At 44.7% G+C, this 25,336-nt stretch overlaps 37 non-coding genes across 37 annotated transcripts; all 37 read right to left on the reverse strand.

Annotated features, from left to right (window-relative positions):
• Positions 1–4,783: 4,783 nt before the first annotated feature.
• On the reverse strand, positions 4,784–4,865 carry trnal-aag (transfer RNA leucine (anticodon AAG)). The gene has a single exon. It is a non-coding gene; the product is annotated as a tRNA-Leu (tRNA).
• Positions 4,866–5,871: 1,006 nt separating this feature from the next.
• On the reverse strand, positions 5,872–5,953 carry trnal-uag (transfer RNA leucine (anticodon UAG)). The gene has a single exon. It is a non-coding gene; the product is annotated as a tRNA-Leu (tRNA).
• Positions 5,954–6,156: 203 nt separating this feature from the next.
• trnal-aag (transfer RNA leucine (anticodon AAG)) lies at positions 6,157–6,238 on the reverse strand. The gene has a single exon. It is a non-coding gene; the product is annotated as a tRNA-Leu (tRNA).
• Positions 6,239–6,901: 663 nt separating this feature from the next.
• trnal-uag (transfer RNA leucine (anticodon UAG)) lies at positions 6,902–6,983 on the reverse strand. The gene has a single exon. It is a non-coding gene; the product is annotated as a tRNA-Leu (tRNA).
• A 203-nt stretch (positions 6,984–7,186) lies between these two features.
• trnal-aag (transfer RNA leucine (anticodon AAG)) lies at positions 7,187–7,268 on the reverse strand. The gene has a single exon. It is a non-coding gene; the product is annotated as a tRNA-Leu (tRNA).
• Positions 7,269–7,931: 663 nt separating this feature from the next.
• On the reverse strand, positions 7,932–8,013 carry trnal-uag (transfer RNA leucine (anticodon UAG)). Its single transcript has one exon. It is a non-coding gene; the product is annotated as a tRNA-Leu (tRNA).
• Positions 8,014–8,216: 203 nt separating this feature from the next.
• Positions 8,217–8,298, reverse strand: trnal-aag (transfer RNA leucine (anticodon AAG)). Its single transcript has one exon. It is a non-coding gene; the product is annotated as a tRNA-Leu (tRNA).
• A 663-nt stretch (positions 8,299–8,961) lies between these two features.
• Positions 8,962–9,043, reverse strand: trnal-uag (transfer RNA leucine (anticodon UAG)). The gene has a single exon. It is a non-coding gene; the product is annotated as a tRNA-Leu (tRNA).
• Positions 9,044–9,246: 203 nt separating this feature from the next.
• Positions 9,247–9,328, reverse strand: trnal-aag (transfer RNA leucine (anticodon AAG)). The gene has a single exon. It is a non-coding gene; the product is annotated as a tRNA-Leu (tRNA).
• A 663-nt stretch (positions 9,329–9,991) lies between these two features.
• On the reverse strand, positions 9,992–10,073 carry trnal-uag (transfer RNA leucine (anticodon UAG)). Its single transcript has one exon. It is a non-coding gene; the product is annotated as a tRNA-Leu (tRNA).
• Positions 10,074–10,276: 203 nt separating this feature from the next.
• trnal-aag (transfer RNA leucine (anticodon AAG)) lies at positions 10,277–10,358 on the reverse strand. The gene has a single exon. It is a non-coding gene; the product is annotated as a tRNA-Leu (tRNA).
• Positions 10,359–11,022: 664 nt separating this feature from the next.
• Positions 11,023–11,103, reverse strand: trnal-uag (transfer RNA leucine (anticodon UAG)). Its single transcript has one exon. It is a non-coding gene; the product is annotated as a tRNA-Leu (tRNA).
• A 203-nt stretch (positions 11,104–11,306) lies between these two features.
• On the reverse strand, positions 11,307–11,388 carry trnal-aag (transfer RNA leucine (anticodon AAG)). The gene has a single exon. It is a non-coding gene; the product is annotated as a tRNA-Leu (tRNA).
• Positions 11,389–12,051: 663 nt separating this feature from the next.
• trnal-uag (transfer RNA leucine (anticodon UAG)) lies at positions 12,052–12,133 on the reverse strand. Its single transcript has one exon. It is a non-coding gene; the product is annotated as a tRNA-Leu (tRNA).
• A 203-nt stretch (positions 12,134–12,336) lies between these two features.
• trnal-aag (transfer RNA leucine (anticodon AAG)) lies at positions 12,337–12,418 on the reverse strand. Its single transcript has one exon. It is a non-coding gene; the product is annotated as a tRNA-Leu (tRNA).
• A 664-nt stretch (positions 12,419–13,082) lies between these two features.
• On the reverse strand, positions 13,083–13,164 carry trnal-uag (transfer RNA leucine (anticodon UAG)). Its single transcript has one exon. It is a non-coding gene; the product is annotated as a tRNA-Leu (tRNA).
• Positions 13,165–13,367: 203 nt separating this feature from the next.
• Positions 13,368–13,449, reverse strand: trnal-aag (transfer RNA leucine (anticodon AAG)). Its single transcript has one exon. It is a non-coding gene; the product is annotated as a tRNA-Leu (tRNA).
• Positions 13,450–14,112: 663 nt separating this feature from the next.
• Positions 14,113–14,194, reverse strand: trnal-uag (transfer RNA leucine (anticodon UAG)). The gene has a single exon. It is a non-coding gene; the product is annotated as a tRNA-Leu (tRNA).
• A 203-nt stretch (positions 14,195–14,397) lies between these two features.
• trnal-aag (transfer RNA leucine (anticodon AAG)) lies at positions 14,398–14,479 on the reverse strand. Its single transcript has one exon. It is a non-coding gene; the product is annotated as a tRNA-Leu (tRNA).
• A 663-nt stretch (positions 14,480–15,142) lies between these two features.
• Positions 15,143–15,224, reverse strand: trnal-uag (transfer RNA leucine (anticodon UAG)). Its single transcript has one exon. It is a non-coding gene; the product is annotated as a tRNA-Leu (tRNA).
• Positions 15,225–15,427: 203 nt separating this feature from the next.
• trnal-aag (transfer RNA leucine (anticodon AAG)) lies at positions 15,428–15,509 on the reverse strand. Its single transcript has one exon. It is a non-coding gene; the product is annotated as a tRNA-Leu (tRNA).
• A 663-nt stretch (positions 15,510–16,172) lies between these two features.
• Positions 16,173–16,254, reverse strand: trnal-uag (transfer RNA leucine (anticodon UAG)). Its single transcript has one exon. It is a non-coding gene; the product is annotated as a tRNA-Leu (tRNA).
• Positions 16,255–16,457: 203 nt separating this feature from the next.
• trnal-aag (transfer RNA leucine (anticodon AAG)) lies at positions 16,458–16,539 on the reverse strand. The gene has a single exon. It is a non-coding gene; the product is annotated as a tRNA-Leu (tRNA).
• A 664-nt stretch (positions 16,540–17,203) lies between these two features.
• Positions 17,204–17,285, reverse strand: trnal-uag (transfer RNA leucine (anticodon UAG)). Its single transcript has one exon. It is a non-coding gene; the product is annotated as a tRNA-Leu (tRNA).
• A 203-nt stretch (positions 17,286–17,488) lies between these two features.
• Positions 17,489–17,570, reverse strand: trnal-aag (transfer RNA leucine (anticodon AAG)). The gene has a single exon. It is a non-coding gene; the product is annotated as a tRNA-Leu (tRNA).
• Positions 17,571–18,234: 664 nt separating this feature from the next.
• On the reverse strand, positions 18,235–18,316 carry trnal-uag (transfer RNA leucine (anticodon UAG)). Its single transcript has one exon. It is a non-coding gene; the product is annotated as a tRNA-Leu (tRNA).
• A 203-nt stretch (positions 18,317–18,519) lies between these two features.
• Positions 18,520–18,601, reverse strand: trnal-aag (transfer RNA leucine (anticodon AAG)). Its single transcript has one exon. It is a non-coding gene; the product is annotated as a tRNA-Leu (tRNA).
• Positions 18,602–19,936: 1,335 nt separating this feature from the next.
• On the reverse strand, positions 19,937–20,018 carry trnal-aag (transfer RNA leucine (anticodon AAG)). The gene has a single exon. It is a non-coding gene; the product is annotated as a tRNA-Leu (tRNA).
• Positions 20,019–20,686: 668 nt separating this feature from the next.
• On the reverse strand, positions 20,687–20,768 carry trnal-uag (transfer RNA leucine (anticodon UAG)). The gene has a single exon. It is a non-coding gene; the product is annotated as a tRNA-Leu (tRNA).
• Positions 20,769–20,971: 203 nt separating this feature from the next.
• trnal-aag (transfer RNA leucine (anticodon AAG)) lies at positions 20,972–21,053 on the reverse strand. The gene has a single exon. It is a non-coding gene; the product is annotated as a tRNA-Leu (tRNA).
• A 664-nt stretch (positions 21,054–21,717) lies between these two features.
• trnal-uag (transfer RNA leucine (anticodon UAG)) lies at positions 21,718–21,799 on the reverse strand. The gene has a single exon. It is a non-coding gene; the product is annotated as a tRNA-Leu (tRNA).
• Positions 21,800–22,002: 203 nt separating this feature from the next.
• Positions 22,003–22,084, reverse strand: trnal-aag (transfer RNA leucine (anticodon AAG)). Its single transcript has one exon. It is a non-coding gene; the product is annotated as a tRNA-Leu (tRNA).
• Positions 22,085–22,747: 663 nt separating this feature from the next.
• Positions 22,748–22,829, reverse strand: trnal-uag (transfer RNA leucine (anticodon UAG)). The gene has a single exon. It is a non-coding gene; the product is annotated as a tRNA-Leu (tRNA).
• Positions 22,830–23,347: 518 nt separating this feature from the next.
• On the reverse strand, positions 23,348–23,429 carry trnal-uag (transfer RNA leucine (anticodon UAG)). The gene has a single exon. It is a non-coding gene; the product is annotated as a tRNA-Leu (tRNA).
• Positions 23,430–23,632: 203 nt separating this feature from the next.
• Positions 23,633–23,714, reverse strand: trnal-aag (transfer RNA leucine (anticodon AAG)). Its single transcript has one exon. It is a non-coding gene; the product is annotated as a tRNA-Leu (tRNA).
• A 664-nt stretch (positions 23,715–24,378) lies between these two features.
• trnal-uag (transfer RNA leucine (anticodon UAG)) lies at positions 24,379–24,460 on the reverse strand. Its single transcript has one exon. It is a non-coding gene; the product is annotated as a tRNA-Leu (tRNA).
• A 203-nt stretch (positions 24,461–24,663) lies between these two features.
• Positions 24,664–24,745, reverse strand: trnal-aag (transfer RNA leucine (anticodon AAG)). The gene has a single exon. It is a non-coding gene; the product is annotated as a tRNA-Leu (tRNA).
• Between the last annotated feature and the right edge of the window lie 591 nt (positions 24,746–25,336).

Genomic DNA, 25,336 nt, shown 5'->3' on the forward strand with positions numbered 1-25,336 from the left:
CTTTTTAAATCCTCAAACTGTTTTACAAGTGTTCCTTTCCCTACATTCACTTCATTTTCAGATAACATGTCTTCTATTGCTTGTATTGGAAGATAGCCTTTTATCACCTCATAGAGCAGATCCTTTACTTGCCTAATTCCAGCTTGCCACCATTTTTTATAATATATTACATTTCCATCTTTCGTGATGTTCAGGTTTAAAAACAAAGGTTGTTCTAAAAGTTGGTTTCTTCCTTTAGGTACAATAATCATATTTTCTAAAAAGTTTCCCCAAGCTTCTAAAACCTCTTCATAAAATGTTGGTATACCTGTCCACATTTCTTTTTTTGTTTTCATACATAATACACTACATCCCTTATTTACTCCACCACATTTCTTTAAAAAGTAATCCATGACATTTTTCCACACTTCTTTACTCTTATCATCTACAAAACATTTGACCAATTTCACCCTTAATGTTTTCATCCTTAAAAGTGGGTCTAAAAGCCCAAGTCCCCCATCTTCTTTTCCTCCAATCAACGTGTCATAGGATATTTTTGCTCTTCCTTTTCCCCATAAGAAATCTAAAACACATTTTTTAATTCTTTTATAGTATTCACAAGGCAATGGGGTAACACTCAGCACATACCACATTTTTGAGAGCATTAGAGAATTAATCAATAAAACCTTTCCCTTCAATGTTAGGTTTCTCAATTTCCAATACCTCAATCTAATTTCAACCCCTTTTAAAACTCCCTCCCAATTAAAATGATCCGCTTTATTAAAATCCAAACCAACCCAAATGCCTAAAATCTTTATATGTTCATACTCTTCCTTAAAATGTATGTGCTGAGGTAAAACATCTGCCCTTCCAATCCTCATACACACACTCTTTTCAACATTAACCTTAGCTCCCGTCCCCTTACAATACCTATTTAAAATCCCCATTGCCTTTGTTACACTTTGAATGTCTTCAACCAACAAGGTTGTGTCATCTGCATACTGGTAAACTGGCTCATGTTCAGTTCTTTCTTCTATTTGTATTCCTTTTATTCCATTGACTGCTTTTATTGCTAGTCCCAATGGTTCAGCTACTAATGTGTACAGTAGTGCAGATAGTGGACATCCTTGTCTTATAGACCTTGTTGGTTGAAAACATTCCGTTAAAAAACCATTGCATTTAATACATGTTAAAATATTATAATAAAAAATGTTGATCCATTTCCTAAAATTCTCCCCAAATCCAAATGTTTTAATCACTTCAAACAAATAGTCATGTTCCACTCTATCAAATGCTTTCTCTAAATCCAAACTAATTAAATATCCATTCATATTTTTCTCCTTCATATACAATAATGTATCTCTTATATTTTGAACTGTGTCTAATATGTCCTTCCCCTTGACTCCATATGCTTGTGTGGTGCTAATAATTTTAGGTAAAACTTTCCTTAATCTGTTTGCTAAAACCTTTGCTAAAATTTTAAAATCTGTATTTAACATTGTTAAGGGCCTATAATTCTTCAGATCTAAAGGACTTCCTCTTCTTTTGTATATCATTTTAATCATTCCTATCTTCATTCTTTCACTTAATTCTTCTTTTTTAAAAACCTCATCATATACTTCTTTTAAAACAGGTACTATCATTTCTCTAAAATTCTTATAAAACTCATTGGTTAACCCATCTATGCCTGGACTTCTCTCCGTAGTTAACTGTCTTATTGCTTCATCAATTTCTACTTCTGTTATCCCTGCATCACAAATAACTTTATCTTCATCTGAAACTTTTAGTTTTATTTGATTTAAGAGAAACAGTTTATCATCCTGTGTAGTTCCTTGACTCTTAAACATATCTTCATAGAAATGTTTAACAGCTATTAAAATTTCCTCAGTTCCTTCTTTTAATTCTCCATTTTTATTCAACACCTCTTTCATTAAGTCTGCTTTCTGTCTATTCTTTTCTAAGTTAAAGAAGAATTTTGTACTTCGATCTCCTTCAACAGTGTACTTTGCTTTGCTTCTAATTATAGCCCCTCTGCATTTTTCATTTTCCATCTCTTTTAGTTGTTCTTGTAAATATATTATTTTCCCAATATCTTCATCTTGATCTATTTGCAGTCTTTTTATTTCCTCTTCTAATTCCTTTCTTATTTTCATTTCTTTATTATTTTTAACTCTTTTTACAATTTGACAATATTTTATTGAACATTTTTTCATGTCTAACTTCATATTGTCCCACCATATTCTTTTATCTTCTCTATACATTCTGTCCAATTTACTGTTTGCAATTATTTGTGTAATTTTTTCTTTGTATGTCTCATGTTTTAAAATTGTTGCGTTCAAAATCCATACACCTAATCCCCTTTCAACTTTTGCACAATCTAATTTCACACAAAAAAACGAATGATCACTAAAACTGACTTTTTTATAAAATAAACTTTTGATAAAATCCTTCATTTCTACATTACATAACATATAATCAATCCTACTTAACTTCAGCTCATGTAAAACCAGTTGCATTCTTGAAAATTCCCTCTTTGTCTTGTTTTTTCTCTCTCCACACATCTATAAATTGCATTCTGTCATCATTTCAGTAGCTCCTCCCTCCCCTTGTCTTTTCTATATACCATCTTACTCCCCAGATCTAATTTTGTAAAAACAGTATTAAAATCTCCAATTACAATAACATTCTGCCATTTTTTTTACATTTATACTAACGTTTTTAAAGAAGTTCACTTTTTCATTTTCTTCATTGGGTGCATGAATATTATAAATGATGAAATGATCTTCTCCTTTTTCTAATTTCATCGCCATGCTTTTCCCAACTCCATCCTCAAATATGACTTTTTCTTTTTCATATGTACCTCTTTTTATTAAAATCGCTACTCCACAACCCAGTTTATCCTCTCCATTGTTAAAATATATTTGACCATCCCATTTACTTTGAACCATTTTAACACTTTCATTTTTCCAATTTGTTTCTTGCAAAACAATCACATCAGCTTCTTTACATAACACCAACATTTTTTCAAATTTCTCCACATTCAATAAACCTCTTGCATTCCACGATAAAAATGTTAAAAAACATGATAAAAGATATTAAAATATTAAAACCAACCATTATTTTTAGTCTCCTCCTCTACCTCTGCATACCCACTTTTTTTCACTCAACCAACAGCCCCTTCCATAAAAAGAAACACACATTAAAATCATGTTAAAATAGATAAAATGGTTAAAAAACATTATTTCTCATCATCTTCTTCCAGTCCTCTTAATACTTCATACCTATTAACGTTTTTTACTCGCACCTTTGTCATCATCTTTTTTCTTGCACTGTCCACATTTGGTTTTACCTTTATTGTTCTTCTTCTTATTAGTCCTCTTTCCACTTTGTTCTTCTCTACATAATCTGCCCTTTGTTCTTCATCACTTTCCATTCCTTCAGCTTGATCAGTCTTACTTTGTTCATCGTTTTCCACCACATTTAAAAAGTTTTTAAAACTGTCAGTTATTTCCATTTGTGTCCACTGTTCTTGTTCTGATGTCTGTTTTTCTTCTTCTTCTTCCCTTATAATGTTTGTTTCCTCCTCCATTACCTTTGTCGTTGATTCTTCTCCTTTATTGTTTCTTTCATGCACCTGTCCGTCCACTTGATCTTCTCCTCCTCCTTCCTCTCCTTCCATCCAACATTCACACTTGTTTAAAAAATTTTTACATTCTGGGCATTTGACAGTATTACAATTCCTTGCAAAGTGTCCCCTTTCTTCACATTTGTAGCACTTAAAATCTAAGCAATCCATTAACAAGTGTTCAGGGCTCATGCACAGCCTACAGGTCTTCACTTGATGGCTGTGCATTACCCTGAAGTACTGCGGCCCTTCTGCTGTTTCCAGCTTTGTGCTGTATGGCAATGATGCCACCTCCTTAGGGAATCTCACTTTTAGGAACCTTGTTCCGTCCTCAATGTCAGTGCCAGTGTAAACCCTTCTTTTTATTTTTGATATGGGATAAACTCCCCATCCTTCTAATTTTTCTAAAATTTCTTTATCATCAAGATAGACGGGCAGGTGCATGAAAGAAACAACATAATCCCTGTTTTGCAGCTTTTTGATTTCACAGTTCACTCCCTTAATCAACAGTCCATCAAGCAATTCCTCACATGTTTCTTCCTTCTCCATAGTAAGTTCAAACTCCTTTCCTTGCCTTGGTCTCAAAGCCAGAATTTTCCCTTGACCACACTTCTCTGTCACTGCTTTAATGATGTCCACAGCTCTTACCTCATTGATTTCTTCTGTGTTCACTATTACCGTTGCTTCTTTTGAATACTTTCTTCCACCAAGTTGGTTTTTCCTTTGTCCAGCTCGTTGTTTGTTGTCCAGTCCATTGTCGTTAACCATTCTTGTTCCTCCGTCCAGTCCAGTTTCGTTTGCCATGAGAGTCTCCGCATCCAGTCCAGTTTCGTTTGCCAAAAATCCGTCCATTTTATGCCCAGGAAAGTGCAAAAAAAAAACAAAAACAACAAACCACCCTCCAGTCAGCGGGATGCTGCTGTCAGGTGGTTTAAAAAACAAAAACACAAAATCAAACTCTAACTCAGTCCACAAAAACAAACACAAAACAAAAAATCTAAAATGGAGGAGAGCCTTTCTCTCCAAACTGCAGCCGATCACTTCCTGTATTGCTCACTAGTGTCCTCTAGTGTTCCCAGGGTGGTATGGCCGTAAGCGCAAAAGTGTATTCTCACATTTCCAGCTTCCACAGAGAACGCGCACACACTCAAGCAGTTTGGCACTATTTAAAACCACATCTGGCAGCGGTGGGATTCGAACCCACGCCCCCGAAGAGACTGGAGCCTTAATCCAGCGCCTTAGACCGCTCGGCCACGCTACCTTACCAATAAGTTTTCCCTGAGCACTTTTCCCACCAACATGGTTCATGTAGCGCAACAGCGCTGGGAAATCAATTCAATTTGGCCGTGCCTTGCTGGAGCTCTTCAACAAAGAAAGAGAGCTCCTTAATACCAGCTTAGGAAGCACTCCCACCTTCCTGTCAACCACAGTTCCGTCTCTATTTGAGCACACCTCAAGGTATTTGATGTCTACTCCAAATGGCAGCCAGCTGCGATGCATTTAAACACCGTATTACCAGGGAACTGTTATCCCACAAAAGAGTGAAAGTTGCTTGTTCCATCACAGCAGACCCCACATTGTTGTTGTTATTATATTCCAATGCAGTTATTAAGTATTACTACTCTAATCGTGAATCATTGCTGTTTCTGTTTCAACAGGGTGCTCTTGCTAAAAGGAGCAATGGCTGAGAGAGACTTCCAGTACAGACTTTGCTAAGATGCTGCAACCTAATTGTGGGAAAGACACTTGCTACTGAGCAGATTTGAGCTTGGGGATGTGTTGCTGTGACACACACCTCAAGGTATTTGATGTCTACTCCAAATGGCAGCCAGCTGCGATGCATTTAAACACCGTATTACCAGGGAACTGTTATCCCACAAAAGAGTGAAAGTTGCTTGTTCCATCACAGCAGACCCCACATTGTTGTTGTTATTATATTCCAGTGCAGTTATTAAGTATTACTACTCTAATCGTGAATCATTGCTGTTTCTGTTTCAACAGGGTGCTCTTGCTAAAAGGAGCAATGGCTGAGAGAGACTTCCAGTACAGACTTTGCTAAGATGCTGCAACCTAATTGTGGGAAAGACACTTGCTACTGAGCAGATTTGAGCTTGGGGATGTGTTGCTGTGACAGCAACAAGTCTGCCATTAGTCTCAAAGAAGACATCATACTGACTAGCTGCCAACTTAAGTGTATTCTCACATTTCCAGCTTCCACAGAGAACGCACACACACTCAAGCAGTTTGGCACTATTTAAAACCACATCTGGCAGCGGTGGGATTTGAACCCACGCCCCCGAAGAGACTGGAGCCTAAATCCAGCGCCTTAGACCCCTCGGCCACGCTACCCCATTAAGCTTTATGCTGTGGGCCATTTTCTAACCAATTTTACAAAAACAGAACAGCAGAGAACACGTCGAGCTTCCTTGTGAAGCCCTTCAACTTTGGCCAAGGAGGCTACGTTTGGATGTGACCGGGAGCATGCAGTATCACTTTGCAAGTCTTTTTGCTAAGGCAGAGAGGTCATTCTCAAGCATCCTAAAAGGACTGCCTGGCAGCGGTGGGATTCGAACCCACGCCCCCGAAGAGACTGGAGCCTTAATCCAGCGCCTTAGACCGCTCGGCCACGCTACCTTACCAATAAGTTTTCCCTGAGCACTTTTCCCACCAACATGGTTCATGTAGCGCAACAGCGCTGGGAAATCAATTCAATTTGGCCGTGCCTTGCTGGAGCTCTTCAACAAAGAAAGAGAGCTCCTTAATACCAGCTTAGGAAGCACTCCCACCTTCCTGTCAACCACAGTTCCGTCTCTATTTGAGCACACCTCAAGGTATTTGATGTCTACTCCAAATGGCAGCCAGCTGCGATGCATTTAAACACCGTATTACCAGGGAACTGTTATCCCACAAAAGAGTGAAAGTTGCTTGTTCCATCACAGCAGACCCCACATTGTTGTTGTTATTATATTCCAATGCAGTTATTAAGTATTACTACTCTAATCGTGAATCATTGCTGTTTCTGTTTCAACAGGGTGCTCTTGCTAAAAGGAGCAATGGCTGAGAGAGACTTCCAGTACAGACTTTGCTAAGATGCCGCAACCTAATTGTGGGAAAGACACTTGCTACTGAGCAGATTTGAGCTTGGGGATGTGTTGCTGTGACAGCAACAAGTCTGCCATTAGTCTCAAAGAAGACATCATACTGACTAGCTGCCAACTTAAGTGTATTCTCACATTTCCAGCTTCCACAGAGAACGCACACACACTCAAGCAGTTTGGCACGATTTAAAACCACATCTGGCAGCGGTGGGATTTGAACCCACGCCCCCGAAGAGACTGGAGCCTAAATCCAGCGCCTAAGACCCCTCGGCCACGCTACCCCATTAAGCTTTATGCTGTGGGCCATTTTCTAACCAATTTTACAAAAACAGAACAGCAGAGAACACGTCGAGCTTCCTTGTGAAGCCCTTCAACTTTGGCCAAGGAGGCTACGTTTGGATGTGACCGGGAGCATGCAGTATCACTTTGCAAGTCTTTTTGCTAAGGCAGAGAGGTCATTCTCAAGCATCCTAAAAGGACTGCCTGGCAGCGGTGGGATTTGAACCCACGCCCCCGAAGAGACTGGAGCCTTAATCCAGCGCCTTAGACCGCTCGGCCACGCTACCTTACCAATAAGTTTTCCCTGAGCACTTTTCCCACCAACACGGTTCATGTAGCGCAACAGCGCTGGGAAATCAATTCAATTTGGCCGTGCCTTGCTGGAGCTCTTCAACAAAGAAAGAGAGCTCCTTAATACCAGCTTAGGAAGCACTCCCACCTTCCTGTCAACCACAGTTCCGTCTCTATTTGAGCACACCTCAAGGTATTTGATGTCTACTCCAAATGGCAGCCAGCTGCGATGCATTTAAACACCGTATTACCAGGGAACTGTTATCCCACAAAAGAGTGAAAGTTGCTTGTTCCATCACAGCAGACCCCACATTGTTGTTGTTATTATATTCCAATGCAGTTATTAAGTATTACTACTCTAATCGTGAATCATTGCTGTTTCTGTTTCAACAGGGTGCTCTTGCTAAAAGGAGCAATGGCTGAGAGAGACTTCCAGTACAGACTTTGCTAAGATGCCGCAACCTAATTGTGGGAAAGACACTTGCTACTGAGCAGATTTGAGCTTGGGGATGTGTTGCTGTGACCGCAACAAGTCTGCCATTAGTCTCAAAGAAGACATCATACTGACTAGCTGCCAACTTAAGTGTATTCTCACATTTCCAGCTTCCACAGAGAACGCACACACACTCAAGCAGTTTGGCACTATTTAAAACCACATCTGGCAGCGGTGGGATTTGAACCCACGCCCCCGAAGAGACTGGAGCCTAAATCCAGCGCCTTAGACCCCTCGGCCACGCTACCCCATTAAGCTTTATGCTGTGGGCCATTTTCTAACCAATTTTACAAAAACAGAACAGCAGAGAACACGTCGAGCTTCCTTGTGAAGCCCTTCAACTTTGGCCAAGGAGGCTACGTTTGGATGTGACCGGGAGCATGCAGTATCACTTTGCAAGTCTTTTTGCTCAGGCAGAGAGGTCATTCTCAAGCATCCTAAAAGGACTGCCTGGCAGCGGTGGGATTCGAACCCACGCCCCCGAAGAGACTGGAGCCTTAATCCAGCGCCTTAGACCGCTCGGCCACGCTACCTTACCAATAAGTTTTCCCTGAGCACTTTTCCCACCAACACGGTTCATGTAGCGCAACAGCGCTGGGAAATCAATTCAATTTGGCCGTGCCTTGCTGGAGCTCTTCAACAAAGAAAGAGAGCTCCTTAATACCAGCTTAGGAAGCACTCCCACCTTCCTGTCAACCACAGTTCCGTCTCTATTTGAGCACACCTCAAGGTATTTGATGTCTACTCCAAATGGCAGCCAGCTGCGATGCATTTAAACACCGTATTACCAGGGAACTGTTATCCCACAAAAGAGTGAAAGTTGCTTGTTCCATCACAGCAGACCCCACATTGTTGTTGTTATTATATTCCAATGCAGTTATTAAGTATTACTACTCTAATCGTGAATCATTGCTGTTTCTGTTTCAACAGGGTGCTCTTGCTAAAAGGAGCAATGGCTGAGAAAGACTTCCAGTACAGACTTTGCTAAGATGCCGCAACCTAATTGTGGGAAAGACACTTGCTACTGAGCAGATTTGAGCTTGGGGATGTGTTGCTGTGACCGCAACAAGTCTGCCATTAGTCTCAAAGAAGACATCATACTGACTAGCTGCCAACTTAAGTGTATTCTCACATTTCCAGCTTCCACAGAGAACGCACACACACTCAAGCAGTTTGGCACTATTTAAAACCACATCTGGCAGCGGTGGGATTTGAACCCACGCCCCCGAAGAGACTGGAGCCTAAATCCAGCGCCTTAGACCCCTCGGCCACGCTACCCCATTAAGCTTTATGCTGTGGGCCATTTTCTAACCAATTTTACAAAAACAGAACAGCAGAGAACACGTCGAGCTTCCTTGTGAAGCCCTTCAACTTTGGCCAAGGAGGCTACGTTTGGATGTGACCGGGAGCATGCAGTATCACTTTGCAAGTCTTTTTGCTAAGGCAGAGAGGTCATTCTCAAGCATCCTAAAGGGACTGCCTGGCAGCGGTGGGATTTGAACCCACGCCCCCGAAGAGACTGGAGCCTTAATCCAGCGCCTTAGACCGCTCGGCCACGCTACCTTACCAATAAGTTTTCCCTGAGCACTTTTCCCACCAACATGGTTCATGTAGCGCAACAGCGCTGGGAAATCAATTCAATTTGGCCGTGCCTTGCTGGAGCTCTTCAACAAAGAAAGAGAGCTCCTTAATACCAGCTTAGGAAGCACTCCCACCTTCCTGTCAACCACAGTTCCGTCTCTATTTGAGCACACCTCAAGGTATTTGATGTCTACTCCAAATGGCAGCCAGCTGCGATGCATTTAAACACCGTATTACCAGGGAACTGTTATCCCACAAAAGAGTGAAAGTTGCTTGTTCCATCACAGCAGACCCCACATTGTTGTTGTTATTATATTCCAATGCAGTTATTAAGTATTACTACTCTAATCGTGAATCATTGCTGTTTCTGTTTCAACAGGGTGCTCTTGCTAAAAGGAGCAATGGCTGAGAGAGACTTCCAGTACAGACTTTGCTAAGATGCTGCAACCTAATTGTGGGAAAGACACTTGCTACTGAGCAGATTTGAGCTTGGGGATGTGTTGCTGTGACAGCAACAAGTCTGCCATTAGTCTCAAAGAAGACATCATACTGACTAGCTGCCAACTTAAGTGTATTCTCACATTTCCAGCTTCCACAGAGAACGCACACACACTCAAGCAGTTTGGCACTATTTAAAACCACATCTGGCAGCGGTGGGATTTGAACCCACGCCCCTGAAGAGACTGGAGCCTAAATCCAGCGCCTTAGACCCCTCGGCCACGCTACCCCATTAAGCTTTATGCTGTGGGCCATTTTCTAACCAATTTTACAAAAACAGAACAGCAGAGAACACGTCGAGCTTCCTTGTGAAGCCCTTCAACTTTGGCCAAGGAGGCTACGTTTGGATGTGACCGGGAGCATGCAGTATCACTTTGCAAGTCTTTTTGCTAAGGCAGAGAGGTCATTCTCAAGCATCCTAAAAGGACTGACTGGCAGCGGTGGGATTCGAAACCACGCCCCCGAAGAGACTGGAGCCTTAATCCAGCGCCTTAGACCGCTCGGCCACGCTACCTTACCAATAAGTTTTCCCTGAGCACTTTTCCCACCAACATGGTTCATGTAGCGCAACAGCGCTGGGAAATCAATTCAATTTGGCCGTGCCTTGCTGGAGCTCTTCAACAAAGAAAGAGAGCTCCTTAATACCAGCTTAGGAAGCACTCCCACCTTCCTGTCAACCACAGTTCCGTCTCTATTTGAGCACACCTCAAGGTATTTGATGTCTACTCCAAATGGCAGCCAGCTGCGATGCATTTAAACACCGTATTACCAGGGAACTGTTATCCCACAAAAGAGTGAAAGTTGCTTGTTCCATCACAGCAGACCCCACATTGTTGTTGTTATTATATTCCAATGCAGTTATTAAGTATTACTACTCTAATCGTGAATCATTGCTGTTTCTGTTTCAACAGGGTGCTCTTGCTAAAAGGAGCAATGGCTGAGAGAGACTTCCAGTACAGACTTTGCTAAGATGCCTGCAACCTAATTGTGGGAAAGACACTTGCTACTGAGCAGATTTGAGCTTGGGGATGTGTTGCTGTGACAGCAACAAGTCTGCCATTAGTCTCAAAGAAGACATCATACTGACTAGCTGCCAACTTAAGTGTATTCTCACATTTCCAGCTTCCACAGAGAACGCACACACACTCAAGCAGTTTGGCACTATTTAAAACCACATCTGGCAGCGGTGGGATTTGAACCCACGCCCCGAAGAGACTGGAGCCTAAATCCAGCGCCTTAGACCCCTCGGCCACGCTACCCCATTAAGCTCTATGCTGTGGGCCATTTTCTAACCAATTTTACAAAAACAGAACAGCAGAGAACACGTCGAGCTTCCTTGTGAAGCCCTTCAACTTTGGCCAAGGAGGCTACGTTTGGATGTGACCGGGAGCATGCAGTATCACTTTGCAAGTCTTTTTGCTAAGGCAGAGAGGTCATTCTCAAGCATCCTAAAAGGACTGCCTGGCAGCGGTGGGATTCGAACCCACGCCCCCGAAGAGACTGGAGCCTTAATCCAGCGCCTTAGACCGCTCGGCCACGCTACCTTACCAATAAGTTTTCCCTGAGCACTTTTCCCACCAACACGGTTCATGTAGCGCAACAGCGCTGGGAAATCAATTCAATTTGGCCGTGCCTTGCTGGAGCTCTTCAACAAAGAAAGAGAGCTCCTTAATACCAGCTTAGGAAGCACTCCCACCTTCCTGTCAACCACAGTTCCGTCTCTATTTGAGCACACCTCAAGGTATTTGATGTCTACTCCAAATGGCAGCCAGCTGCGATGCATTTAAACACCGTATTACCAGGGAACTGTTATCCCACAAAAGAGTGAAAGTTGCTTGTTCCATCACAGCAGACCCCACATTGTTGTTGTTATTATATTCCAATGCAGTTATTAAGTATTACTACTCTAATCGTGAATCATTGCTGTTTCTGTTTCAACAGGGTGCTCTTGCTAAAAGGAGCAATGGCTGAGAGAGATTTCCAGTACAGACTTTGCTAAGATGCTGCAACCTAATTGTGGGAAAGACACTTGCTACTGAGCAGATTTGAGCTTGGGGATGTGTTGCTGTGACAGCAACAAGTCTGCCATTAGTCTCAAAGAAGACATCATACTGACTAGCTGCCAACTTAAGTGTATTCTCACATTTCCAGCTTCCACAGAGAACGCACACACACTAAAGCAGTTTTGCACTATTTAAAACCACATCTGGCAGCGGTGGGATTTGAACCCACGCCCCCGAAGAGACTGGAGCCTAAATCCAGCGCCTTAGACCCCTCGGCCACGCTACCCCATTAAGCTTTATGCTGTGGGCCATTTTCTAACCAATTTTACAAAAACAGAACAGCAGAGAACACGTCGAGCTTCCTTGTGAAGCCCTTCAACTTTGGCCAAGGAGGCTACGTTTGGATGTGACCGGGAGCATGCAGTATCACTTTGCAAGTCTTTTTGCTAAGGCAGAGAGGTCATTCTCAAGCATCCTAAAAGGACTGCCTGGCAGCGGTGGGATTCGAACCCACGCCCCCGAAGAGACTGGAGCCTTAATCCAGCGCCTTAGACCGCTCGGCCACGCTACCTTACCAATAAGTTTTCCCTGAGCACTTTTCCCACCAACATGGTTCATGTAGCGCAACAGCGCTGGGAAATCAATTCAATTTGGCCGTGCCTTGCTGGAGCTCTTCAACAAAGAAAGAGAGCTCCTTAATACCAGCTTAGGAAGCACTCCCACCTTCCTGTCAACCACAGTTCCGTCTCTATTTGAGCACACCTCAAGGTATTTGATGTCTACTCCAAATGGCAGCCAGCTGCGATGCATTTAAACACCGTATTACCAGGGAACTGTTATCCCACAAAAGAGTGAAAGTTGCTTGTTCCATCACAGCAGACCCCACATTGTTGTTGTTATTATATTCCAATGCAGTTATTAAGTATTACTACTCTAATCGTGAATCATTGCTGTTTCTGTTTCAACAGGGTGCTCTTGCTAAAAGGAGCAATGGCTGAGAGAGACTTCCAGTACAGACTTTGCTAAGATGCCTGCAACCTAATTGTGGGAAAGACACTTGCTACTGAGCAGATTTGAGCTTGGGGATGTGTTGCTGTGACAGCAACAAGTCTGCCATTAGTCTCAAAGAAGACATCATACTGACTAGCTGCCAACTTAAGTGTATTCTCACATTTCCAGCTTCCACAGAGAACGCACACACACTCAAGCAGTTTGGCACTATTTAAAACCACATCTGGCAGCGGTGGGATTTGAACCCACGCCCCCGAAGAGACTGGAGCCTAAATCCAGCGCCTTAGACCCCTCGGCCACGCTACCCCATTAAGCTTTATGCTGTGGGCCATTTTCTAACCAATTTTACAAAAACAGAACAGCAGAGAACACGTCGAGCTTCCTTGTGAAGCCCTTCAACTTTGGCCAAGGAGGCTACGTTTGGATGTGACCGGGAGCATGCAGTATCACTTTGCAAGTCTTTTTGCTAAGGCAGAGAGGTCATTCTCAAGCATCCTAAAAGGACTGCCTGGCAGCGGTGGGATTCGAACCCACGCCCCCGAAGAGACTGGAGCCTTAATCCAGCGCCTTAGACCGCTCGGCCACGCTACCTTACCAATAAGTTTTCCCTGAGCACTTTTCCCACCAACATGGTTCATGTAGCGCAACAGCGCTGGGAAATCAATTCAATTTGGCCGTGCCTTGCTGGAGCTCTTCAACAAAGAAAGAGAGCTCCTTAATACCAGCTTAGGAAGCACTCCCACCTTCCTGTCAACCACAGTTCCGTCTCTATTTGAGCACACCTCAAGGTATTTGATGTCTACTCCAAATGGCAGCCAGCTGCGATGCATTTAAACACCGTATTACCAGGGAACTGTTATCCCACAAAAGAGTGAAAGTTGCTTGTTCCATCACAGCAGACCCCACATTGTTGTTGTTATTATATTCCAATGCAGTTATTAAGTATTACTACTCTAATCGTGAATCATTGCTGTTTCTGTTTCAACAGGGTGCTCTTGCTAAAAGGAGCAATGGCTGAGAGAGACTTCCAGTACAGACTTTGCTAAGATGCTGCAACCTAATTGTGGGAAAGACACTTGCTACTGAGCAGATTTGAGCTTGGGGATGTGTTGCTGTGACAGCAACAAGTCTGCCATTAGTCTCAAAGAAGACATCATACTGACTAGCTGCCAACTTAAGTGTATTCTCACATTTCCAGCTTCCACAGAGAACGCACACACACTCAAGCAGTTTGGCACTGTTTAAAACAACGTCTGGCAGCGGTGGGATTCGAACCCACGCCCCCGAAGAGACTGGAGCCTAAATCCAGCGCCTTAGACCCCTCGGCCACGCTACCCCATTAAGCTTTATGCTGTGGGCCATTTTCTAACCAATTTTACAAAAACAGAACAGCAGAGAACACGTCGAGCTTCCTTGTGAAGCCCTTCAACTTTGGCCAAGGAGGCTACGTTTGGATGTGACCGGGAGCATGCAGTATCACTTTGCAAGTCTTTTTGCTAAGGCAGAGAGGTCATTCTCAAGCATCCTAAAAGGACTGCCTGGCAGCGGTGGGATTCGAACCCACGCCCCCGAAGAGACTGGAGCCTTAATCCAGCGCCTTAGACCGCTCGGCCACGCTACCTTACCAATAAGTTTTCCCTGAGCACTTTTCCCACCAACATGGTTCATGTAGCGCAACAGCGCTGGGAAATCAATTCAATTTGGCCGTGCCTTGCTGGAGCTCTTCAACAAAGAAAGAGAGCTCCTTAATACCAGCTTAGGAAGCACTCCCACCTTCCTGTCAACCACAGTTCCGTCTCTATTTGAGCACACCTCAAGGTATTTGATGTCTACTCCAAATGGCAGCCAGCTGCGATGCATTTAAACACCGTATTACCAGGGAACTGTTATCCCACAAAAGAGTGAAAGTTGCTTGTTCCATCACAGCAGACCCCACATTGTTGTTGTTATTATATTCCAGTGCAGTTATTAAGTATTACTACTCTAATCGTGAATCATTGCTGTTTCTGTTTCAACAGGGTGCTCTTGCTAAAAGGAGCAATGGCTGAGAGAGACTTCCAGTACAGACTTTGCTAAGATGCCGCAACCTAATTGTGGGAAAGACACTTGCTACTGAGCAGATTTGAGCTTGGGGATGTGTTGCTGTGACAGCAACAAGTCTGCCATTAGTCTCAAAGAAGACATCATACTGACTAGCTGCCAACTTAAGTGTATTCTCACATTTCCAGCTTCCACAGAGAACGCACACACACTCAAGCAGTTTGGCACTATTTAAAACCACATCTGGCAGCGGTGGGATTTGAACCCACGCCCCCGAAGAGACTGGAGCCTAAATCCAGCGCCTTAGACCCCTCGGCCACGCTACCCCATTAAGCTTTATGCTGTGGGCCATTTTCTAACCAATTTTACAAAAACAGAACAGCAGAGAACACGTCGAGCTTCCTTGTGAAGCCCTTCAACTTTGGCCAAGGAGGCTACGTTTGGATGTGACCGGGAGCATGCAGTATCACTTTGCAAGTCTTTTTGCTAAGGCAGAGAGGTCATTCTCAAGCATCCTAAAAGGACTGCCTGGCAGCGGTGGGATTCGAACCCACGCCCCCGAAGAGACTGGAGCCTTAATCCAGCGCCTTAGACCGCTCGGCCACGCTACCTTACCAATAAGTTTTCCCTGAGCACTTTTCCCACCAACATGGTTCATGTAGCGCAACAGCGCTGGGAAATCAATTCAATTTGGCCGTGCCTTGCTGGAGCTCTTCAACAAAGAAAGAGAGCTCCTTAATACCAGCTTAGGAAGCACTCCCACCTTCCTGTCAACCACAGTTCCGTCTCTATTTGAGCACACCTCAAGGTATTTGATGTCTACTCCAAATGGCAGCCAGCTGCGATGCATTTAAACACCGTATTACCAGGGAACTGTTATCCCACAAAAGAGTGAAAGTTGCTTGTTCCATCACAGCAGACCCCACATTGTTGTTGTTATTATATTCCAATGCAGTTATTAAGTATTACTACTCTAATCGTGAATCATTGCTGTTTCTGTTTCAACAGGGTGCTCTTGCTAAAAGGAGCAATGGCTGAGAGAGACTTCCAGTACAGACTTTGCTAAGATGCCGCAACCTAATTGTGGGAAAGACACTTGCTACTGAGCAGATTTGAGCTTGGGGATGTGTTGCTGTGACCGCAACAAGTCTGCCATTAGTCTCAAAGAAGACATCATACTGACTAGCTGCCAACTTAAGTGTATTCTCACATTTCCAGCTTCCACAGAGAACGCACACACACTCAAGCAGTTTGGCACTATTTAAAACCACATCTGGCAGCGGTGGGATTTGAACCCACGCCCCCGAAGAGACTGGAGCCTAAATCCAGCGCCTTAGACCCCTCGGCCACGCTACCCCATTAAGCTTTATGCTGTGGGCCATTTTCTAACCAATTTTACAAAAACAGAACAGCAGAGAACACGTCGAGCTTCCTTGTGAAGCCCTTCAACTTTGGCCAAGGAGGCTACGTTTGGATGTGACCGGGAGCATGCAGTATCACTTTGCAAGTCTTTTTGCTAAGGCAGAGAGGTCATTCTCAAGCATCCTAAAAGGACTGACTGGCAGCGGTGGGATTCGAACCCACGCCCCCGAAGAGACTGGAGCCTTAATCCAGCGCCTTAGACCGCTCGGCCACGCTACCTTACCAATAAGTTTTCCCTGAGCACTTTTCCCACCAACATGGTTCATGTAGCGCAACAGCGCTGGGAAATCAATTCAATTTGGCCGTGCCTTGCTGGAGCTCTTCAACAAAGAAAGAGAGCTCCTTAATACCAGCTTAGGAAGCACTCCCACCTTCCTGTCAACCACAGTTCCGTCTCTATTTGAGCACACCTCAAGGTATTTGATGTCTACTCCAAATGGCAGCCAGCTGCGATGCATTTAAACACCGTATTACCAGGGAACTGTTATCCCACAAAAGAGTGAAAGTTGCTTGTTCCATCACAGCAGACCCCACATTGTTGTTGTTATTATATTCCAATGCAGTTATTAAGTATTACTACTCTAATCGTGAATCATTGCTGTTTCTGTTTCAACAGGGTGCTCTTGCTAAAAGGAGCAATGGCTGAGAGAGACTTCCAGTACAGACTTTGCTAAGATGCCTGCAACCTAATTGTGGGAAAGACACTTGCTACTGAGCAGATTTGAGCTTGGGGATGTGTTGCTGTGACAGCAACAAGTCTGCCATTAGTCTCAAAGAAGACATCATACTGACTAGCTGCCAACTTAAGTGTATTCTCACATTTCCAGCTTCCACAGAGAACGCACACACACTCAAGCAGTTTGGCACTATTTAAAACCACATCTGGCAGCGGTGGGATTTGAACCCACGCCCCCGAAGAGACTGGAGCCTAAATCCAGCGCCTTAGACCCCTCGGCCACGCTACCCCATTAAGCTTTATGCTGTGGGCCATTTTCTAACCAATTTTACAAAAACAGAACAGCAGAGAACACGTCGAGCTTCCTTGTGAAGCCCTTCAACTTTGGCCAAGGAGGCTACGTTTGGATGTGACCGGGAGCATGCAGTATCACTTTGCAAGTCTTTTTGCTAAGGCAGAGAGGTCATTCTCAAGCATCCTAAAAGGACTGCCTGGCAGCGGTGGGATTCGAACCCACGCCCCCGAAGAGACTGGAGCCTTAATCCAGCGCCTTAGACCGCTCGGCCACGCTACCTTACCAATAAGTTTTCCCTGAGCACTTTTCCCACCAACATGGTTCATGTAGCGCAACAGCGCTGGGAAATCAATTCAAGTTGGCCGTGCCTTGCTGGAGCTCTTCAACAAAGAAAGAGAGCTCCTTAATACCAGCTTAGGAAGCACTCCCACCTTCCTGTCAACCACAGTTCCGTCTCTATTTGAGCACACCTCAAGGTATTTGATGTCTACTCCAAATGGCAGCCAGCTGCGATGCATTTAAACACCGTATTACCAGGGAACTGTTATCCCACAAAAGAGTGAAAGTTGCTTGTTCCATCACAGCAGACCCCACATTGTTGTTGTTATTATATTCCAAGTGCAGTTATTAAGTATTACTACTCTAATCGTGAATCATTGCTGTTTCTGTTTCAACAGGGTGCTCTTGCTAAAAGGAGCAATGGCTGAGAGAGACTTCCAGTACAGACTTTGCTAAGATGCTGCAACCTAATTGTGGGAAAGACACTTGCTACTGAGCAGATTTGAGCTTGGGGATGTGTTGCTGTGACAGCAACAAGTCTGCCATTAGTCTCAAAGAAGACATCATACTGACTAGCTGCCAACTTAAGTGTATTCTCACATTTCCAGCTTCCACAGAGAACGCACACACACTCAAGCAGTTTGGCACTATTTAAAACCACATCTGGCAGCGGTGGGATTTGAACCCACGCCCCCGAAGAGACTGGAGCCTAAATCCAGCGCCTTAGACCCCTCGGCCACGCTACCCCATTAAGCTTTATGCTGTGGGCCATTTTCTGCCCAATTTTACAAAAACAGAACAGCAGAGAACACGTCGAGCTTCCTTGTGAAGCCCTTCAACTTTGGCCAAGGAGGCTACGTTTGGATGTGACCGGGAGCATGCAGTATCACTTTGCAAGTCTTTTTGCTAAGGCAGAGAGGTCATTCTCAAGCATCCTAAAAGGACTGCCTGGCAGCGGTGGGATTCGAACCCACGCCCCCGAAGAGACTGGAGCCTTAATCCAGCGCCTTAGACCGCTCGGCCACGCTACCTTACCAATAAGTTTTCCCTGAGCACTTTTCCCACCAACATGGTTCATGTAGCGCAACAGCGCTGGGAAATCAATTCAATTTGGCCGTGCCTTGCTGGAGCTCTTCAACAAAGAAAGAGAGCTCCTTAATACCAGCTTAGGAAGCACTCCCACCTTCCTGTCAACCACAGTTCCGTCTCTATTTGAGCACACCTCAAGGTATTTGATGTCTACTCCAAATGGCAGCCAGCTGCGATGCATTTAAACACCGTATTACCAGGGAACTGTTATCCCACAAAAGAGTGAAAGTTGCTTGTTCCATCACAGCAGACCCCACATTGTTGTTGTTATTATATTCCAGTGCAGTTATTAAGTATTACTACTCTAATCGTGAATCATTGCTGTTTCTGTTTCAACAGGGTGCTCTTGCTAAAAGGAGCAATGGCTGAGAGAGACTTCCAGTACAGACTTTGCTAAGATGCCGCAACCTAATTGTGGGAAAGACACTTGCTACTGAGCAGATTTGAGCTTGGGGATGTGTTGCTGTGACACACACCTCAAGGTATTTGATGTCTACTCCAAATGGCAGCCAGCTGCGATGCATTTAAACACCGTATTACCAGGGAACTGTTATCCCACAAAAGAGTGAAAGTTGCTTGTTCCATCACAGCAGACCCCACATTGTTGTTGTTATTATATTCCAATGCAGTTATTAAGTATTACTACTCTAATCGTGAATCATTGCTGTTTCTGTTTCAACAGGGTGCTCTTGCTAAAAGGAGCAATGGCTGAGAAAGACTTCCAGTACAGACTTTGCTAAGATGCCGCAACCTAATTGTGGGAAAGACACTTGCTACTGAGCAGATTTGAGCTTGGGGATGTGTTGCTGTGACACACACCTCAAGGTATTTGATGTCTACTCCAAATGGCAGCCAGCTGCGATGCATTTAAACACCGTATTACCAGGGAACTGTTATCCCACAAAAGAGTGAAAGTTGCTTATTCCATCACAGCAGACCCCACATTGTTGTTGTTATTATATTCCAATGCAGTTATTAAGTATTACTACTCTAATCGTGAATCATTGCTGTTTCTGTTTCAACAGGGTGCTCTTGCTAAAAGAAGCAATGGCTGAGAGAGACTTCCAGTACAGACTTTGCTAAGATGCTGCAACCTAATTGTGGGAAAGACACTTGCTACTGAGCAGATTTGAGCTTGGGGATGTGTTGCTGTGACAGCAACTTCAACTTTGGCCAAGGAGGCTACGTTTGGATGTGACCGGGAGCATGCAGTATCACTTTGCAAGTCTTTTTGCTAAGGCAGAGAGGTCATTCTCAAGCATCCTAAAAGGACTGACTGGCAGCGGTGGGATTCGAAACCACGCCCCCGAAGAGACTGGAGCCTTAATCCAGCGCCTTAGACCGCTCGGCCACGCTACCTTACCAATAAGTTTTCCCTGAGCACTTTTCCCACCAACATGGTTCATGTAGCGCAACAGCGCCTGGAAATCAATTCAAGTTGGCCGTGCCTTGCTGGAGCTCTTCAACAAAGAAAGAGAGCTCCTTAATACCAGCTTAGGAAGCACTCCCACCTTCCTGTCAACCACAGTTCCGTCTCTATTTGAGCACACCTCAAGGTATTTGATGTCTACTCCAAATGGCAGCCAGCTGCGATGCATTTAAACACCGTATACCAGGGAACTGTTATCCCACAAAAGAGTGAAAGTTGCTTGTTCCATTCCATCACAGCAGACCCCACATTGTTGTTGTTATTATATTCCAAGTGCAGTTATTAAGTATTACTACTCTAATCGTGAATCATTGCTGTTTCTGTTTCAACAGGGTGCTCTTGCTAAAAGGAGCAATGGCTGAGAGAGACTTCCAGTACAGACTTTGCTAAGATGCTGCAACCTAATTGTGGGAAAGACACTTGCTACTGAGCAGATTTGAGCTTGGGGATGTGTTGCTGTGACAGCAACAAGTCTGCCATTAGTCTCAAAGAAGACATCATACTGACTAGCTGCCAACTTAAGTGTATTCTCACATTTCCAGCTTCCACAGAGAACGCACACACACTCAAGCAGTTTGGCACTATTTAAAACCACATCTGGCAGCGGTGGGATTTGAACCCACGCCCCCGAAGAGACTGGAGCCTAAATCCAGCGCCTTAGACCCCTCGGCCACGCTACCCCATTAAGCTTTATGCTGTGGGCCATTTTCTAACCAATTTTACAAAAACAGAACAGCAGAGAACACGTCGAGCTTCCTTGTGAAGCCCTTCAACTTTGGCCAAGGAGGCTACGTTTGGATGTGACCGGGAGCATGCAGTATCACTTTGCAAGTCTTTTTGCTAAGGCAGAGAGGTCATTCTCAAGCATCCTAAAAGGACTGCCTGGCAGCGGTGGGATTCGAACCCACGCCCCCGAAGAGACTGGAGCCTTAATCCAGCGCCTTAGACCGCTCGGCCACGCTACCTTACCAATAAGTTTTTCCTGAGCACTTTTCCCACCAACATGGTTCATGTAGCGCAACAGCGCTGGGAAATCAATTCAATTTGGCCGTGCCTTGCTGGAGCTCTTCAACAAAGAAAGAGAGCTCCTTAATACCAGCTTAGGAAGCACTCCCACCTTCCTGTCAACCACAGTTCCGTCTCTATTTGAGCACACCTCAAGGTATTTGATGTCTACTCCAAATGGCAGCCAGCTGCGATGCATTTAAACACCGTATTACCAGGGAACTGTTATCCCACAAAAGAGTGAAAGTTGCTTGTTCCATCACAGCAGACCCCACATTGTTGTTGTTATTATATTCCAAGTGCAGTTATTAAGTGTTACTACTCTAATCGTGAATCATTGCTGTTTCTGTTTCAACAGGGTGCTCTTGCTAAAAGGAGCAATGGCTGAGAGAGACTTCCAGTACAGACTTTGCTAAGATGCTGCAACCTAATTGTGGGAAAGACACTTGCTACTGAGCAGATTTGAGCTTGGGGATGTGTTGCTGTGACAGCAACAAGTCTGCCATTAGTCTCAAAGAAGACATCATACTGACTAGCTGCCAACTTAAGTGTATTCTCACATTTCCAGCTTCCACAGAGAACGCACACACACTCAAGCAGTTTGGCACTATTTAAAACCACATCTGGCAGCGGTGGGATTTGAACCCACGCCCCCGAAGAGACTGGAGCCTAAATCCAGCGCCTAAGACCCCTCGGCCACGCTACCCCATTAAGCTTTATGCTGTGGGCCATTTTCTAACCAATTTTACAAAAACAGAACAGCAGAGAACACGTCGAGCTTCCTTGTGAAGCCCTTCAACTTTGGCCAAGGAGGCTACGTTTGGATGTGACCGGGAGCATGCAGTATCACTTTGCAAGTCTTTTTGCTAAGGCAGAGAGGTCATTCTCAAGCATCCTAAAAGGACTGCCTGGCAGCGGTGGGATTCGAACCCACGCCCCCGAAGAGACTGGAGCCTTAATCCAGCGCCTTAGACCGCTCGGCCACGCTACCTTACCAATAAGTTTTCCCTGAGCACTTTTCCCACCAACATGGTTCATGTAGCGCAACAGCGCTGGGAAATCAATTCAATTTGGCCGTGCCTTGCTGGAGCTCTTCAACAAAGAAAGAGAGCTCCTTAATACCAGCTTAGGAAGCACTCCCACCTTCCTGTCAACCACAGTTCCGTCTCTATTTGAGCACACCTCAAGGTATTTGATGTCTACTCCAAATGGCAGCCAGCTGCGATGCATTTAAACACCGTATTACCAGGGAACTGTTATCCCACAAAAGAGTGAAAGTTGCTTGTTCCATCACAGCAGACCCCACATTGTTGTTGTTATTATATTCCAATGCAGTTATTAAGTATTACTACTCTAATCGTGAATCATTGCTGTTTCTGTTTCAACAGGGTGCTCTTGCTAAAAGGAGCAATGGCTGAGAGAGACTTCCAGTACAGACTTTGCTAAGATGCTGCAACCTAATTGTGGGAAAGACACTTGCTACTGAGCAGATTTGAGCTTGGGGATGTGTTGCTGTGACAGCAACAAGTCTGCCATTAGTCTCAAAGAAGACATCATACTGACTAGCTGCCAACTTAAGTGTATTCTCACATTTCCAGCTTCCACAGAGAACGCACACACACTCAAGCAGTTTGGCACTGTTTAAAACCACATCTGGCAGCGGTGGGATTTGAACCCACGCCCCCGAAGAGACTGGAGCCTAAATCCAGCGCCTTAGACCCCTTGGCCACGCTACCCCATTAAGGTCTATGCTGTGGGCCATTTTCTAACCAATTTTACAAAAACAGTACAGCAGAGAGCACGCCGAGCTTCCTTGTGAAGCCCTTCAACTTTGGCCAAGGAGGCTACGTTTGGATGTGACCGGGAGCATGCAGTATCACTTTGCAAGTCTTTTTGCTCAAGCAGAGAGGTCATTCTCAAGCATCCTAAAAGAACTTATTAAGTATTACTACTCTAATCGTGAATCATTGCTGTTTCTGTTTCAACAGGGTGCTCTTGCTAAAAGGAGCAATGGCTGAGAGAGACTTCCAGTACAGACTTTGCTAAGATGCTGCAACCTAATTGTGGGAAAGACACTTGCTACTGAGCAGATTTGAGCTTGGGGATGTGTTGCTGTGACAGCAACAAGTCTGCCATTAGTCTCAAAGAAGACATCATACTGACTAGCTGCCAACTTAAGTGTATTCTCACATTTCCAGCTTCCACAGAGAACGCACACACACTCAAGCAGTTTGGCACGATTTAAAACCACATCTGGCAGCGGTGGGATTTGAACCCACGCCCCCGAAGAGACTGGAGCCTAAATCCAGCGCCTTAGACCCCTCGGCCACGCTACCCCATTAAGCTTTATGCTGTGGGCCATTTTCTAACCAATTTTACAAAAACAGAACAGCAGAGAACACGTCGAGCTTCCTTGTGAAGCCCTTCAACTTTGGCCAAGGAGGCTACGTTTGGATGTGACCGGGAGCATGCAGTATCACTTTGCAAGTCTTTTTGCTAAGGCAGAGAGGTCATTCTCAAGCATCCTAAAAGGACTGCCTGGCAGCGGTGGGATTCGAACCCACGCCCCCGAAGAGACTGGAGCCTTAATCCAGCGCCTTAGACCGCTCGGCCACGCTACCTTACCAATAAGTTTTCCCTGAGCACTTTTCCCACCAACATGGTTCATGTAGCGCAACAGCGCTGGGAAATCAATTCAATTTGGCCGTGCCTTGCTGGAGCTCTTCAACAAAGAAAGAGAGCTCCTTAATACCAGCTTAGGAAGCACTCCCACCTTCCTGTCAACCACAGTTCCGTCTCTATTTGAGCACACCTCAAGGTATTTGATGTCTACTCCAAATGGCAGCCAGCTGCGATGCATTTAAACACCGTATTACCAGGGAACTGTTATCCCACAAAAGAGTGAAAGTTGCTTGTTCCATCACAGCAGACCCCACATTGTTGTTGTTATTATATTCCAGTGCAGTTATTAAGTATTACTACTCTAATCGTGAATCATTGCTGTTTCTGTTTCAACAGGGTGCTCTTGCTAAAAGGAGCAATGGCTGAGAGAGATTTCCAGTACAGACTTTGCTAAGATGCCTGCAACCTAATTGTGGGAAAGACACTTGCTACTGAGCAGATTTGAGCTTGGGGATGTGTTGCTGTGACAGGAACAAGTCTGCCATTAGTCTCAAAGAAGACATCATACTGACTAGCTGCCAACTTAAGTGTATTCTCACATTTCCAGCTTCCACAGAGAACGCACACACACTAAAGCAGTTTGGCACTATTTAAAACCACATCTGGCAGCGGTGGGATTTGAACCCACGCCCCCGAAGAGACTGGAGCCTAAATCCAGCGCCTTAGACCCCTCGGCCACGCTACCCCATTAAGCTTTATGCTGTGGGCCATTTTCTAACCAATTTTACAAAAACAGAACAGCAGAGAACACGTCGAGCTTCCTTGTGAAGCCCTTCAACTTTGGCCAAGGAGGCTACGTTTGGATGTGACCGGGAGCATGCAGTATCACTTTGCAAGTCTTTTTGCTAAGGCAGAGAGGTCATTCTCAAGCATCCTAAAAGGACTGCCTGGCAGCGGTGGGATTCGAACCCACGCCCCCGAAGAGACTGGAGCCTTAATCCAGCGCCTTAGACCGCTCGGCCACGCTACCTTACCAATAAGTTTTCCCTGAGCACTTTTCCCACCAACACGGTTCATGTAGCGCAACAGCGCTGGGAAATCAATTCAATTTGGCCGTGCCTTGCTGGAGCTCTTCAACAAAGAAAGAGAGCTCCTTAATACCAGCTTAGGAAGCACTCCCACCTTCCTGTCAACCACAGTTCCGTCTCTATTTGAGCACACCTCAAGGTATTTGATGTCTACTCCAAATGGCAGCCAGCTGCGATGCATTTAAACACCGTATTACCAGGGAACTGTTATCCCACAAAAGAGTGAAAGTTGCTTGTTCCATCACAGCAGACCCCACATTGTTGTTGTTATTATATTCCAGTGCAGTTATTAAGTATTACTACTCTAATCGTGAATCATTGCTGTTTCTGTTTCAACAGGGTGCTCTTGCTAAAAGGAGCAATGGCTGAGAGAGACTTCCAGTACAGACTTTGCTAAGATGCTGCAACCTAATTGTGGGAAAGACACTTGCTACTGAGCAGATTTGAGCTTGGGGATGTGTTGCTGTGACCGCAACAAGTCTGCCATTAGTCTCAAAGAAGACATCATACTGACTAGCTGCCAACTTAAGTGT

The sequence above is a fragment of the Danio aesculapii genome, chromosome 12 (genome assembly GCF_903798145.1).
Source record: "Danio aesculapii chromosome 12, fDanAes4.1, whole genome shotgun sequence".
Taxonomy (NCBI): Eukaryota; Metazoa; Chordata; class Actinopteri; order Cypriniformes; family Danionidae; genus Danio; species Danio aesculapii.